Genomic DNA, 17,259 nt, shown 5'->3' on the forward strand with positions numbered 1-17,259 from the left:
AGTGAGTGACACCCTATAACGGTATGAGTGGTGGCCTAGCCAGTGGCCACAATACAGTCTGTGTGGGCCTGACACACACAGGCTTGCAACTGTGATTATATCACTGAAAAATATTAAATATAATTTTTTTTTATTTGCAAGGTATTTGAGTGAGTGACACCCTGTAACAGTATGAGTGGTGGCCTAGCCACTAGCCAGTGGCCACAATACAATCTGTGTTGGCCTGACACACACGGGCTTGCAACTGTGATTATATCACAGAAAAATATTAAATATAATTTTTTTTATTTGCAAGGTATTTGAGTGAGTGACACCCTGTAACGGTATGAGTGGAGGCCTAGCCACTAGCCAGTGGCCACAATACAGTCTGTGTGGGCCTGACACACACGGGCTTGCAACTGTGATTATATCACAGAAAAATATTAAATAGAATTATTTTTTATTTGCAAGGTATTTGAGTGAGTGACACCCTGTAACGGTATGAGTGGTGGCCTAGCCAGTGGCCACAATACAGTCTGTGTGGGCCTGACACACACCGGCTTGCAACTGGGATTATATCACAGAAAAATATTGAATATAATTTTTTTTTATCTGCGAGGCATTTTCTGTCACACCCTGTATGAATGGTGTGCACACAGTGCTGTTTGTGACTGAGCCTGCAGCCTCTCACACACGGGCAGGCAACTGCTATATATATATATATATATATATATATAATCGGAAAAGGACAGCAACTCCAATAATACCCAAAAAGATTATTTATTGGGCCACAGTGGCACAGTGAGGCGACGTTTCGGCTCAAAATCCAGAGCCTTTCTCAAGCTGTCCTTGCAGCAGATGAGTCTGTGGACACAGAACACTGTCCTAGCTAACGCTTTCCCTATAGAATCAGCAGCAGCACTGTCCCTCCTCTCACTGAGAATGCAGCTTCCGAATGAATCTAAAATGGATGCTGTCCAGGAGGTGGGAGGGTCTGGGAGGGAGGGTCTGCTGCTGATTGGCTGGAATGTGTCTGCTGACTGTGAGGTACAGGGTCAAAGTTTACTCAATGATGATGTATAGGGGGCGGACCGAACATCGCATATGTTCGCCCGCCGCGGCGAACGCGAACAAGCTATGTTCGCCGGGAACTGTTCACCGGCGAATAGTTCGGGACATCACTAAACTACAGCTGTTAGAGGCTGGGTTACTTTAGAGAGACTCAAGCTATTACCACAAACAAACGGCTCCCCCAATCTTTTTGCAGGGTAGACATTTGGCCCCTCGAGCCCAGATTTCCTAGGGAAAGATGTCTTAGATGCTGTGGTCATAACTGAACACGGCATCTGAGGAGTTAAATGTCTGAGTTGGCCCTTATCGCCAATCACAGGCATTAGCCCTGGGTTTCTGCTGTTTAAAGCAGCAGAAACCTGGTGAAGAGGGGCAATTTTTAAAGCCCGCACTTATGGTTTACATATATGGTGGTGGTGCTAAAGGGGTTAAGGGAAAGAGCTATTGGATTCTACAGATCGTTTTGCAGCCACAAAGGAGGATTGTAGAGCATTTGTCAGAGAAAGGTAACCACCCTACACTGAGGCTACAGACATCTCTGTGGTGGTGGGAGCAAAATTCAGGTTCCGCATCATATTAAAAGGAAAGGCCTTCATTTCTGAGACTGTATTCCACTGAGGATGCTGTGGGTATAAGTATATATCTGAAGACAGAGAAATTGCATCCCAGGCTGGGAAAGAAGAGATTGCACAGCTTGATTGAAAGAGAAAAACCTTTCAGAAAAATCTGCCATGTGTATAAATGTATAAAAACGTATATTTGCAATTTCCAGAAGTTTTCTCCTTTGCAGGCTGCATTTCTAATTCTAATTAGTTTTCTCTAAGCTTGTGGGTGGAAATTAGCTGTAATGATGTCTGCCCAAAGAGTACACACACACACACCAGATTTTGCTCTCTAACTCCCTCACTCAGAAGCACCATATAGGACATATAGAGAAGTAGTAGAGAAGTAGTGATGTGAATCAAGCACTTGGAGCACTTGGGGGGGGGGGGGGGGGGATTGATTCTAAAGATCCTAGTCTTATTTTGTCTGAAGGGGTAGTCATATCTGCCCTATATCCTGATCTTGAGGCTAAGGTGTTGGAGGCCCAAGAGTATGCACTGGACTCTTGTCCTCCAGGGAAATTGTTTGTTCCTTCAGACTTACATCTGTACTGTCTTGGCTGGACACCCTGGGAGTAGATCCACTGTCAATCTCATTTCGCTCAGATTTTGTTGGCAGGGGCTGCGTAAGTGTGTTGAGGACTATGTGTCAGCCTGTTGTACCTGTGCTCGTGCTAAGGTGACACATACTCGGCCTTCTGGATCTCTTCTTCCATTGCCCATCCTGTCCAGACCTTGGATGCATTTGTCCATGGACTTTATCACGGATTTACCGAATTGTTCGGGAAAAAACGTGATCCTGGTGGTAGTTGATCTGTTTAGCAAAATGGCATTTTTTATAGCATTGCCTGCTCTACCTAATGCCAAAACTCTTGCACAGGTGTTTGTCGATAACATTGTGAAACTACGTGGCATTCCCTCTGATGTGGTGTCTGATCGGGGGACTGGGGGTACAATTGTCCTTTTCTTCGGCTTATCATCCTCAATTGAACGGACATTCGGAGTGCACCAATCAGAATCTGGAGACTTATTTGAGATGTTTTGTTTTGGAGAATCAGGAGGAGTGGTCTTCATTCTTGTCATTAGCTGAGCTTATAAGTCGCTGGTTTTTGGGGCCTATGGATTCCATCTGCAGTTTGGCACATTTTCTGGTTCTCAAACTTCCGATATTCCTGAGGAGGAACGATTTTCCTCTTGTTTGTCTTCGATTTGCCGGAAAATTCTAAATAACCTGAAAAAGATGGGCAATAGGTATAAGCATGTGGCTGACAGGAAACGTATGAATGGTCCGGACCTGGGTGGATGATTCTTTGTGGCTGTCCACAAGAAACATTAAGCTTAAGGTACCTTTTTGGAAGTTGGGCCCAAGATTTATTGGTCCATAAAGGATCACTGCCATTGTTAACCCTGTAGCCTTCCGTCTTGAACTTCTTCAGGTTTGAAAATTCATGACGTATTTCATAAGTCGTTGACCTATTGAGCCGTCCTCAGGAGATCAGAGAGACTGGCTGAGCGTGCATGAATCTAACTGCCTACTTGATTTCTCGTTATTCAGTGTTGATAGGGTTAATGACCACTTCCCTTTTCTCAGCTGTTGCTCAGTGGTAATCACTTCTACCCTTTATAGTCTGACCCCACCCTTCTGACTATGCGGTAGATAGCTTTATTTGGGGTTGGCTGAGCTTGTGTGAGGTCGTCTTTGGTTTTCCTATTCTTCCATCACTACAGAAGTTAAGTTTTGCATTTGTTTGTATTTGTTATATTCCCTCTTGTTGTATCTGGGCCTGAGACAGACTCCCATTCGTCCATCTGGGGAGGAGTGGGTTGTCTCTGGTCCTAAACTTATTCCAGGGCCTTATAGGGAAATCAGGACCTAGGTATCCTGCATATGAATATTCCTACCTTCAAGGTCTATTCATATTGATAGGTAGTCAGGGCCCGGATTAGGGTTGTCTAGGAGGTGACCTGTTTCTTCCCTAGTTTCCAGGCCCAGTTACTGTTCCCCTTCCCTCCTGTTTTCAATGTTGAGTCCCCCCCCCCTCCCCACTGACTACAGGAAACGTATGAATGGTCCAGACCTGGGTGGATGATCCCCCCCCCCCTCCCCACACACTGATCGTGACAGATATATCTAAAAGTCTAATTAATCATGTCTGTGTCACAATGCTTGTTTCTCTGTGCACTTCCTCACTTATTCTCCCCCTTCCTCTCTACATAGAACTCTAGGGTATGATGTAATCTGATCCTGCAGTTAGAAAGCAGCCCCCCTTAGTCTCACAAGATGGATTTCTCACAAATTTCAGGGAAAAGGTTAGGTTAAGAAAGAGGCTGATAACTCCAAAACAAGGTATTTTTCCTGATAAGATATATCATACAATTTTCTCAGATTCACCTATTGATTTATGAAATGTAAGAGCACTATATATTGAATAATCGCACTATAAGGATTTTAATTAGCCCAAAAATGAAAAATGACTTTTGGGAGGTGACAGAAGCCCTTTAAAATAAACACTGCCCAACAACTCTAAATTTATTCTGTGTGAGACCCCCGATTTAAAGGAATGCTATCATACACAGATTTGTTTTTAAAACAGGGCATATTTTAGGACAGGTCTACTGTTGATGCAAGTTTCAGCCCCTACAGAACTGATTTTCATTAATTATTTTCTATTTGCATATCCATGCCCTTTATTTGAACGGAAATGCCCGCAAACATGATACTGACCACATAGCTCCACCTACACTGCTTCAGACACTATTTAATCCTAAAAGTGTTTGTTTCCATTTCAAAGCCAGTTTTAGATTAGCAAAGTCTTATTGCTATTAACTGTCAATGAGACCCAAGAGATTGTTGGGAGGATTCTCTAGGTGATATGGTGACTGAAAAATGTACTCACTCTTATTAAATCCTTTTATATGGGCAGATTTATGGACTGCAGTGAGCACCAAATGATATGGTATATTAATTAGTGCTCACTTAGTTACATTTGCATGGAGCAATTATCAGCACTATATATGAATGGATAATCATTAAAGTATAACTGTCGTGTTTTTTTTGTTTTTTTTGGGAGTATTGGATTGTGGTGATTATTATCACCTTGGTGGCCATATTTCAACTTTTCACTGTGTATTCAATTACCCCTTAATTCGACATTTTTGTTCCCTGTATTGCCTACTTTTACCTGTGCTTAAAATAGGGTTGCTAGGCATGGTCCATCTATGTGTTGAAGGACGGAGGACGCAGAAGCACGCTGCGTGCAAGGTCAGATTACTGACAGCCAGGGACTGTAAGTAAATGATTAAAGCCAGGTCCTCCCCAGCAGCTGATAACAATGCCTGGGCTGTGTGCACTTCTCCCTGTCCCTGCACTTGGCAGACGCTCCCTCGCTCAGCAGAGCTGGAGAATGCAGAGTTGGAGCAGCACAGACCAGGGAAGGGATATCTGCCATCTGCTCAGTGTATAAATGAAAGCAACATGTGGTAAGAGGACCCCTTTGTGCTGCAGGAGATTAACCCCTTAGGGGGGAGGGCTCTGGTTACTGACACTTTTGGGGGGCTATTGTTACTGGCTAGTGAGGGCAGGCGGGATTAGCCTCAGGGTGAGGGCAGTGGCGGCCATCTTAACTGAATAGGGAAATTGCTTTATGCAGACTGGTTCCTAAGGGCTAAATCTTATTAAATATGGGGTAAGTCAGTCTAATGGTAACTGATTCTGGAATATCATGTTACTAGTAACTACATATATGAAAATTGAAATTAGGGTCTAAGTGTGACAGTAATCCTTTAATGTGATAATTCAGGTACATATGTAGCATCCTGAAGTATGTCACTAAACTTCTGTTACCCTGCTTCATAATGTTAGGTGTATATGTGTATTTCCATCTTGTGTTATCCAACTGTGCATTATCAATATATGTATTTTTAGGCCTGAATTATGTATTAGCTGTCATTTCAATGTACACCAGCAGGTGGCAGCAGTATGTAGCAGGTCATAGTTAGTATCTCTAGCCTGGAATAGTCCATTCCATGTTAGCTCCCCCCTTTCTGAGGAGGAGTGGAAAGAAAGTTCTAGTCAGTGTACCAGCCACCCTGGCTAGGGGAAGGCTGTGTTAGTAGGAGCTCACAGAAAACAGGGATCCCAAGACAGGATTGAGCCTCGGCTGAGGCAAAGATCACCCTTCCCAGCCTGAGCCATCAGCCTCAGCTGGTTGACAAGAAAGCAGCCATCCACAGAACTATAGATCTCCAGGAAGAAGACATCATACCCTGCGAGCAGTCCTGTGAGTACAGATCCAAAGACCAGGAGAAGCCAAATTCCTCCTCAGCTAGTTAGGCCCATTATAAGCAGACTACAGACAGAGCAGAAGACAGATACCTGCCAGATCTACTAGGCATATGACAAGAAGCAGAATAGATAAATTCCTGCCACATATTGTCAATACCTGCTGGGACCCAAGACTAAAGCTGTAACTTGTATGGATTTAAAGCTGCCATTCAGTAAAGACAAGTTGGATCATATTACCTGTTTGGATCTCATTTACTGCTATCAAAGTTCCTCAATTACTCCTATTAACAACACTCATTTTATTGCAAGTGAACCAGGATCCAGGCGTCCAGCCGTACCAAGGTAGGAGACACCGTTGACACTACCATATCTGCTATACAGAGACATTATCCCCCTCTGGCATTCCTCACCTGGTACGTGAGTTATAACATCTTAAAGGGCCCTGCTACAGTACCTGCACAAGCTGCAATTGGCGTCACAAACTATTACATTTATATACTGACCCAATGACCCAATGCAGAGCTGACACACTGTACATATACTTTAATTATTGTCGACAGCACATCCCTGTTGATGCAGGGACATGTGCTAGCAACAACCAATGATTTTTCATGCAGCATATAAGATGTGATCGCCTGACAAATGAGCGAACGATTGTTGGGTGATCAGCAGCATGTTTTCATGGGGTGATGATTGGGCGAACAAATGTTTCTTCAAATGTTTGTGCCCGTTCATCAGTGCCCTGTGTAAAAGACACATTAGATTCAGGAGCAGGAGCCAACAGAGACAAACCAAGAACAAAGTGAAGATACCAAAAACATTTGTACAGTATGAGCTTCCTGCAACTTGCTGAAACTGTATTTTAGCTGTGATATGGCTGTAAAAACGTAACCAATTTGCAGAATAGTTGCAGGTGAGTCGCAGTCACATGCTACTTGCTTAGTGGTCTATGAAAACAAAGTCGCATGTGACTTGCCTGGAGAGCACCTGGCCGTGTAGGGAGGGTGATGGGGGACTGCGGGTGGTCCTCCTCAGCCTGGGTTGCCCCTGCGGGGAATTGGGTTCCCCTGCCCTCATTACTCCATAGTTGAGGAGAAGCCTCTCTTCTCCTATTCTCCTCCTTGTTTTAACCCCTTCATCCCATTCCAAGCTAGTTTAAAAGGGGTTTTGGGAGTGGCCCCTCTTCTTGACCCCCCTTTTAATTTGCCTGTGGCTGGCCCCTTTAAGTGGGGAAGTGGAATGGTAGTGGTTAATGTAAGCTGCCCGTATCCCGGCTTCCTGGGCTGTTTTTAGCCCTGCCTGCAGGTTATTTAACCCCCCCCTCTCCTTCCGGACGATCTCTCTTGGCTGGGGAGAGACGTTGTCCCGCTCTTCCTCCCTCATTATATGTCCCTGTCGAAATTCTAGGTTTGTCTTTGGTTGTTCAAGGATCTTTCTTTTTCCAGTTCGGAGTGGTTTACTGGTTTTGAAAAGTCACAGCTGGCGGTTTGTAGACAGTCAGAAGACATTGTGAAGTGTAAAGGGCGGACGTGCCTGCTGGGAGACCAGTGGCTGGCATACCGCGCCATGTGTCAGTGGTTTGGAGCAGTTTTAAGTCTCTGGTTTATGATAAAGTTATGAAAGAACTAATAAAGAAAGCTGTGGCCGATCACCACCCAACATGAAGGTGTCATGTGTGGTTCTTTTAGGTACGTTGAGTTTAGATAAAGGGGGGAGGGGGGAGAGGTTGATGGTTGGCCTTCGGCCTACCAGCAGTCTCAAAAATTCCAATAGTGTTTGATTTTCTGCCATTGTCACATTGCAGGCGCAGCATGTCACATTGTGACCACATTGATTTCATTAGATGTGATGTGGCACAATGTAGCATCAGCCTTATCCACAAAGAAATCGAGTTCATAGAAGTTTGTCCTGACTCATTACTGTTAATTGTCAAATCAGAAGTGATACGCGTGCATGTATCATTTTTCTACAAAGGACTCAAGCTGCAACTGCTTTTTTCTGAAATATAAAGTATCACGTCTTGTTAGATATTTCCTTTGTGGTCTGCCAGATGAGGAATGTATATACGTGTTTTTTACTCTCTCACAGATTTAAAATTTCATCCTAAAGGGAAAAGAGAAACACGCATTTAGAAATCAATTTCCTGTTTCAGTCCAGTCAAAGCGAGTTTCCAGTCTGAAAATCTGAAAAGTAGTACTGCATTCTTCACAAGTTTCCAGTCTGAAAATCTGAAAAGTAGTACTGCATTCTTCACAAGTTTCCAGACTGAAAATAAAAGTAGTACTGCCATTCTTCACAATTAGCTCTTCTTAAAAATTACCTTAGGATTACAGACGCTCTTATTACTGGTAGAACTATCTAAATGCAGTGACAGCGGGTGCTAAGGAGAAGGGAAGCAGTCGATGATTAAGCTGTAAGTCATGCACAGTTTGCTGTCATATGTTTCTGCCCCACTGTAGTTCTGTGGTATGAGAACAGTTGCTAATATCTGACAGCCTGAGAGTAGATGATATTTCATGTCTAAATAAATTTGTTTTATTTATTGGGTGGTGTTGGCCTGCCATATGTTATTATTAATATTTTTCTGAAGGTCTGCCAAGGATTTCATGGGAATCGTGTCAGACAGAAATTATATAACATATGACATTGTTCATAAAATATTCACATTAGTTTTTGTGCTTCCAAGTATAAGACAGAGAAATCGCTAGTACATTTTGGACAGCTGGCTTCCCAGCCACAGTCTCGAGGCAAGGTGTTAATCCCATGTATTACAACTGCTTTGTCTGACATAACTTGGAGTTAAACAGCTGGAGAGGGTGATCTGGTTTGTTTAATTCAAGACCAGTATATAACATTACACTGTTCACTGAATGTCCTGGGAGTTATGTCATGCATTATATGGGCAAAATTGACTAGGTCTTCAAACCTTGGAGTTAGAAATGAGCCATTACCAGGTTTCTTAAGGTAAAATCTCTTTATTCTTATTTGATCTTCTTTGCTAAGTCTCCTGCTCAGCATCAACCCTGAAAGGCAGTCTGGCACCACATGTTCATGGTTTAAACTACTCATACAGAGTTATTGTGCACATACGCATGAATAAAACAGTACATTTGAAGTATATCTCCCTTGTAGAGAAGCTGCAAAAACGAGAATATAAACTTATGCAAACTAGGTATCATAAGTGCCGGGGGCGGTGTTATGGTTGCAAGTGCCCAGGCCCCTCGCCAATGTGCACGCCTAACCCTTCCCCATGGTGTCCTTTGGCCTGCCCTGTAATGATCTTGCGTCATCCTCTTCAGTTCTTGTCTGTAAACTTCACCGCTGGGCCCAGGCATGTGCAGTGCTCTGCCCACTAGACTTTATACTTTACTGTTAAGACACCCTTCACACTTGGACATGACTTGACCAGTCGGATATCTAAAAACCTGTATGCCTTAGTTCTGAATTACAGGTGAGATTGTAAAAGTGAGATTTCTAACTATAGATTCTGCAGGAAGAGACTTGAGAAAGATAGAAAGGAAAGATTACGATAATTTGCACACTTGCTCAAATCCATACAAAATCATTTGGGGAGATTTGCACTGTATATTGTGGGAACTGTGTTTTATGCTATGGTTGGATGTACTACAACCCTCTTATTGCATTTAAGTAACGGGAAATGTTTATTCTGCCACATCTGGCCTGGTTACTGACTCCTGCCCCATATGCTGGCCATTGCACTCTACATGCCCTGTCCATACACCTATACAAACACTAAACATCATGGGCACTCTGACTGCAATCAGATAGTAGCTCTAGGACGAGGGTGTGCCCGTAGGGAAGAAAAGGTCCCCCTGCTTTCACTGCACAGCCCTAGGGAGCAACGGTATGAGTAAAGCCACTGTGATTGACTGTGACAGCCAGAGCAACTACCACTCCCATCCTCCACTCTGACTCCTCCTGGGCTTGTTTCACTAAAAAGAGTACTGTCTAAAGAGAGTACTGTCTCTTTAAAAACTGACGTGCAATGCACATCAGTGCACCACCAGAACAAGCTTCAATGAATAAATTCCTCTGTGTGTCCCATATATGCCAGTGCAGGAAACACTTGCCGATTGTGCAAGATAATCAAAATTGAACAGAAACTTCCACACATGGAAATAAAATCCAATCCTTTATTTTGAAAGCATTAAAATGCAGCAGCACCGCCGAGATGTTTGTGAAAAATGTCCTTAATCATGACATAACATGTGTACAACCAAGAACCCATATGCAACCAATAAAATAAAACTGCATCATGCGACATGTCACTTGAAAAGCAAGGCTATTTGCCTGCATAGGAGGAAATAAAACATGGACATACACCGCATTCAGGACACATCATTTAATAAATGTATGATAAATCACTTCTAAGGCCTGGTGGGGGAGGGGGGGGGGGGTGGTCAGAACCTCCCTATCCACAATGCTCCAGCACTTGCGTATACTTTATATTGGTAGGTTTTCCTGTAAGGCTGCTGAGTAGAGTTGAGCGAACACCTGGATGTTCGGGTTCGAGAAGTTCGGCCGAACATCCCGGAAATGTTCGGGTTCGGGATCCGAACCCGATCCGAACTTCGTCCCGAACCCGAACCCCATTGAAGTCAATGGGGACCCGAACTTTTCGGCACTAAAAAGGCTGTAAAACAGCCCAGGAAAGAGCTAGAGGGCTGCAAAAGGCAGCAACATGTAGGTAAATCCCCTGCAAACAAATGTGGATAGGGAAATGAATTAAAATAAAAATTAAATAAATAAAAATTAACCAAAATCAATTGGAGAGAGGTTCCATAGCAGAGAATCTGGCTTCCCGTCACCCACCACTGGAACAATTCTAGTAAGAAGCAGGGCGGCAATACCAGAGGGTTAGACGGATCGTTAGTGATAGGGATATGTGCAGGGCCGGCGCTACCATAAGGCAGACCAAGCGGCTGCCTTAGGGCGCGCCCTGCGCAGGGCGGAAAAATGAATGCCCTTCTTTTTTTTTTTTTTTTTTATAACTTTATTGAATTTGTGCCGCAGCGCCGCCGCCTTGCGCCCGCCCCCAGCCTGCGTGTGTCGGCCGCTCAGAGTCACGGCAACACACCGGTCACATGTGCTCAGCCTGCCATGGGGGCCTGACTGGTAGTAAGCTGCGCCGCCGGCGGGTATGGCAGGGACTAATAGGCGAGGCTCGAGCTGACTGATTGTGTTGTGTCTGACTCACACAGACACACACAGCCGTCAGCCAGATTAGACCACCAGACGCACTGGCAGCCAGCAGCAGCAGGAGTCAGGCAGGTCAGGAGTGGACTCAGGACTTAAGGTAGGTCACTTGAAGTTTGAACTGTTCCGAATTGAATGTATTGTATATAATAATTAATATGATCATTTAAAATTATTTCAAAATCATAAAATGAGGCCATAAGTGCTAGTCTAGTGCCAGAGCAGAGGCGCTCAGGCTTTTAGCACGGCATTCAATTATGTGTTTTAAAAAAGTAATTACAAAACAACAATCATTAATATTGGCCCCCCCCCCCAATATTAATGATTGTTGTTTTGTAATTACTTTTTTTAAACACATCATTGAATGCCGTGCTAAAAGCCTGAGCGCCTCTGCTCTGGCGCTAGTTTGTGTGACCGTGACATGATGGAGGGAGGGGGTACAATGTAAATGTCTGTACAGTTGTACAGTACTCTGAGTATGTGACATGGGAATGGGGCCAGGCCGCCAGGAAGGGTCGGCTGGGGGGGGGGGGTTAAAATGTGACACAGTAAGGGGTAACGATGTGATCATGGATGGCGCCAGGGCTGTCCGGGCTGGGGAGGGATTAAGTGCAATGGGGGGTAGAAATGTGACACAATAGTCTATTGTGTCACATTTCTCCCCCCCCCCCCCCATGGCACATCATTCCCCCGCCTGGACGTCCCTGGCCCCATCCATGATCATATTATTACCCCCTATTGTCAATAGGCCGGGGCGGGGGGGGGGGGGGGAATGTGACACAATAGGGGGTGCTCATGGGATGGGGCCAGGTCCGGACGGGGGGGGGGGCGATGTGCCATGGGGGGGGGGGGGGGGGCGCCAAAATGTAGCTTCGCTTGTGTTGGCAAAAATCCTTGCACCGGCCCTGGATATGTGTCAAACAAGATTAGACGATATGACCAATAAATTTAGAGAGCGAGGCTACCCCCCTGATCTATTGAAAATACAGCGTAATAAAGCTGAGATTACACCACCAGATAGAACTAAGAAAGAAACAAGGATCCCCTTAGTGATTAAATACCATCCCTGGTCCCAGCGCCTTAGGACTATTGTTAATCAACATTGGCACATATTATCTAAGTCCTATCCACGGATAGGAGAGTTCCAGAGGCCACCCATGATATGCTATAAACGGGCAGAAAATATTAGGGATAAAATAGTCCGGGCGGATGTGGGAAGTAATAAAATAGAAAGAGGACAGAGTACTTTATCTACACCTAGACGGGGCACTTTTCCTTGTTTAAACTGTGTCAATTGTTCCAGCGTTATAAAGGGTTCATGTTTCTCCCACCCTCACTCAGGTGAAAATATTCCAATAAGGGGCACGTTCACTTGTGATAGTAGATTTGTGGTTTACATTCTTAAATGTCCATGTGGATTACTATATGTGGGGGAAACCTCAATGAGAATGAAGGACAGACTAAGTAAACACAAATCTACTATCCGTAAACAGAATTTATTACTCCCAATACCCCTTCATTTTTATGATAAAAAACACAACATCTCGCAGTTGAGGTATCAGATTATTGAAGGTGTATCATTACCCCGTCGAGGGGGTGACAGAAATAAATTGTTATTGAAAAGGGAGGCTTACTGGATCCATCGTCTTCAGACAATGGAGCCCAGGGGCCTCAATCGTGAGTACAATGTGTCCTGCTTCCTATAAGGCATTCGGCCTTATGCAATCTGATAAATATATTTCTTTTTTTCTTCAGCGTGATTAATCACTGCAAGAATGGACTATGTGACTGAAAATCTTCGCCAGTATAGAGTGGATATGTTTTTTGCGAATTTTCAATTGCGAATTTTCAGTTGCGAATTTTTAGTTGCGAATTTTCAATTGCGAATTTTCAATTTTCAATTGCGAATTTTCAGTTGCGAATTTTCAATTGCGAATTTTTCAATGCGAATTTTTCATTGCGATTATTTGATATGCGAATTTTATTTAATGAGGGAGGCGGAGCTTCTTTGATGATGTCAGTTCCTTTGTGTTTCATTTATGTATAAATAGCTGGAGTGTAAGATGTTTTATGCAGTCTGATGAAAGCACATCTGTGCTGAAACGCGTCACTATGCCATTTTGAATATGTGACTGAATAAATCTACATTGTGATCTACATCAGCGAAGTGCCGGTCCTTTCCTTTGAAACCACCACTGGAACAGTCCATTCTCAGATATTTAGGCCCCGGCACCCAGGCAGAGGAGAGAGGTCCCGTAACAGAGAATCTGTCTTCATGTCAGCAGAGAATTAGTCTGCATGTCATAGCAGAGAATGAGGCTTCACGTCAGCCACCACTGCAACAGTCCATTGGCATATATTTAGGCCCAGCACCCAGGCAGAGGAGGGAGGTCCCGTAACAGAGAATCTGTCTTCATGTCAGCAGAGAATTAGTCTGCATGTCATAGCAGAGAATGAGGCTTCACGTCAGCCACCACTGCAACAGTCCATTGGCATATATTTAGGCCCAGCACACACACAGGCAGAGGAGAGAGGTCCCGTAACAGAGAATCTGGCTTCATGTCAGCAGAGAATCAGTCTGCATGTCATAGCAGAGAATGAGGCTTCACGTCAGCCACCACTGCAACAGTCCATTGGCATATATTTAGGCCCAGCACACACACAGGCAGAGGAGAGAGTTCCCGTAACAGAGGATCTGGCTTCATGTCAGCAGAGAATCAGTCTGCATGTCATAGCAGAGAATCAGGCTTCACGTCAGCCACCACTGCAACAGTCCATTGTCATAAATTTAGGCCCAGCACCCAGGCAGAGGAGAGAGGTCCCGTAACAGACAATCTGGCTTCATGTCAGCAGAGAATTAGTCTGCATGTCATAGCAGAGAATGAGGCTTCACGTCAGCCACCACTGCAACAGTCCATTGGCATATATTTAGGCCTAGCACACAGGCAGAGGAGAGAGGTCCCGTAACAGACAATCTGGCTTCATGTCAGCAGAGAATCAGTCTGCATGTCATAGCAGAGAATGAGGCTTCACGTCAGCCACCACTGCAACAGTCCATTGGCATATATTTAGGCCCAGCACACACACAGGCAGAGGAGAGAGGTCCCGTAACAGAGAATCTGGCTTCATGTCAGCAGAGAATCAGTCTGCATGTCATAGCAGAGAATGAGGCTTCACGTCAGCCACCACTGCAACAGTCCATTGGCATATATTTAGGCCCAGCACACACACAGGCAGAGGAGAGAGGTCCCGTAACAGACAATCTGGCTTCATGTCAGCAGAGAATCAGTCTGCATGTCATAGCAGAGAATGAGGCTTCACGTCACCCACCACTGCAACAGTCCATTGGCATATATTTAGGCCTAGCACACAGGCAGAGCAGAGAGGTCCCGTAACAGACAATCTGGCTTCATGACAGCAGAGAATCAGTCTGCATGTCATAGCAGAGAATGAGGCTTCACGTCACCCACCACTGCAACAGTCCATTGGCATATATTTAGGCCTAGCACACTGGCAGAGCAGAGAGGTCCCGTAACAGACAATCTGGCTTCATGTCAGCAGAGAATCAGTCTGCATGTCATAGCAGAGAATGAGGCTTCACGTCACCCACCACTGCAACAGTCCATTGGCATATATTTAGGCCTAGCACACAGGCAGAGGAGAGAGGTCCCGTAACAGACAATCTGGCTTCATGTCAGCAGAGAATTAGTCTGCATGTCATAGCAGAGAATGAGGCTTCACGTCACCCACCACTGCAACAGTCCATTGGCATATATTTAGGCCTAGCACACAGGCAGAGCAGAGAGGTCCCGTAACAGACGATCTGGCTTCATGTCAGCAGAGAATCAGTCTGCATGTCATAGCAGAGAATGAGGCTTCACGTCAGCCACCACTGCAACAGTCCATTGGCATATATTTAGGCCTAGCACACAGGCAGAGCAGAGAGGTCCCGTAACAGACAATCTGGCTTCATGACAGCAGAGAATCAGTCTGCATGTCATAGCAGAGAATGAGGCTTCACGTCACCCACCACTGCAACAGTCCATTGGCATATATTTAGGCCTAGCACACAGGCAGAGGAGAGGTTCATTCAACTTTGGGTAGCCTCGCAATATAATGGTAAAATGAAAATAAAAATAGGATTGAATGAGGAAGTGCCCTGGAGTCCAATAATATATGGTTATGGGGAGGTAGTTAATGTCTAATCTGGACAAGGGACGGACAGGTCCTGTGGGATCCATGCCTGGTTCATTTTTATGAACGTCAGCTTGTCCACATTGGCTGTAGACAGGCGGCTGCGTTTGTCTGTAATGACGCCCCCTGCCGTGCTGAATACACGTTCAGACAAAACGCTGGCTGCCGGGCAGGCCAGCACCTCCAAGGCATAAAAGGCTAGCTCTGGCCACGTGGACAATTTAGAGACCCAGAAGTTGAATGGGGCCGAACCATCAGTCAGTACGTGGAGGGGTGTGCACACGTACTGTTCCACCATGTTAGTGAAATGTTGCCTCCTGCTAACACGTTGCGTATCAGGTGGTGGTGCAGTTAGCTGTGGCGTGTTGACAAAAGTTTTCCACATCTCTGCCATGCTAACCCTGCCCTCAGAGGAGCTGGCCGTGACACAGCTGCCTTGGCGACCTCTTGCTCCTCCTCTGCCTTGGCCTTGGGCTTCCACTTGTTCCCCTGTGACATTTGGGAATGCTCTCAGTAGCGCGTCTACCAACGTGCGCTTGTACTCGCGCATCTTCCTATCACGCTCCAGTGCAGGAAGTAAGGTGGGCACATTGTCTTTGTAGCGTGGATCCAGCAGGGTGGCAACCCAGTAGTCCGCACAGGTTAAAATGTGGGCAACTCTGCTGTCGTTGCGCAGGCACTGCAGCATGTAGTCGCTCATGTGTGCCAGGCTGCCCAGGGGTAAGGACAAGCTGTCCTCTGTGGGAGGCGTATCGTCATCGTCCTGCCTTTCCCCCCAGCCACGCACCAGTGATGGACCCGAGCTGCGTTGGGTGCCACCCCGCTGTGACCATGCTTCATCCTCATCCTCCTCCACCTCCTCCTCATCCTCGTCCTCCTCGTCCTCCAGTAGTGGGCCCTGGCTGGCCACATTTGTACCTGGCCTCTGCTGTTGCCAAAAACCTCCCTCTGAGTCACTTCGAAGAGACTGGCCTGAAAGTGCTAAAAATGACCCCTCTTCCTCCTCCTCCTCCTCCTCCTCCTGGGCCACCTCCTCTTCCATCATCGCCCTAAGTGTTTTCTCAAGGAGACATAGAAGTGGTATTGTAACGCTGATAACGGTGTCATCGCCACTGGCCATGTTGGTGGAGTACTCGAAACAGCGCAACAGGGCACACAGGTCTCGCATGGAGGCCCAGTCATTGGTGGTGAAGTGGTGCTGTTCTGTAGTGCGACTGACCCGTGCGTGCTGCAGCTGAAACTCCACTATGGCCTGCTGCTGCTCGCACAGTCTGTCCAGCATGTGCAAGGTGGAGTTCCACCTGGTGGGCACGTCGCATATGAGGCGGTGAGCGGGAAGGCCGAAGTTACGCTGTAGCGCAGACAGGCGAGCAGCAGCAGGATGTGAACGCCGGAAGCGCGAACAGACGGCCCGCACTTTATGCAGCAGCTCTGACATGTCGGGGTAGTTGTGAATGAACTTCTGCACCACCAAATTCAGCACATGCGCCAAGCAAGGGATGTGCGTCAAATTGGCTAGTCCCAGAGCTGCAACGAGATTTCGCCCATTATCACACACCACCAGGCCGGGCTTGAGGCTCACCGGCAGCAACCACTCGTCGGTCTGTTGTTCAATACCCCGCCACAACTCCTGTGCGGTGTGGGGCCTGTCCCCCAAACATATGAGTTTCAGAATGGCCTGCTGACGTTTACCCCGGGCTGTGCTGAAGTTGGTGGTGAAGGTGTGTGGCTGACTGGATGAGCAGGTGGAAGAAGAGGAGGAGGAAGCCGAGAAGGAGGAGGTGGCAACAGGAGGCAAAGAATGTTGCCCTGCGATCCTTGGCGGCGGAAGGACGTGCGCCAAACAGCTCTCCGCCTGGGGCCCAGCTGCCACTACATTTACCCAGTGTGCAGTTAGGGAGATATAGCGTC

This window comes from Bufo gargarizans, chromosome 1 (assembly GCF_014858855.1).
Source record: "Bufo gargarizans isolate SCDJY-AF-19 chromosome 1, ASM1485885v1, whole genome shotgun sequence".
Lineage (NCBI taxonomy): Eukaryota > Metazoa > Chordata > Amphibia > Anura > Bufonidae > Bufo > Bufo gargarizans.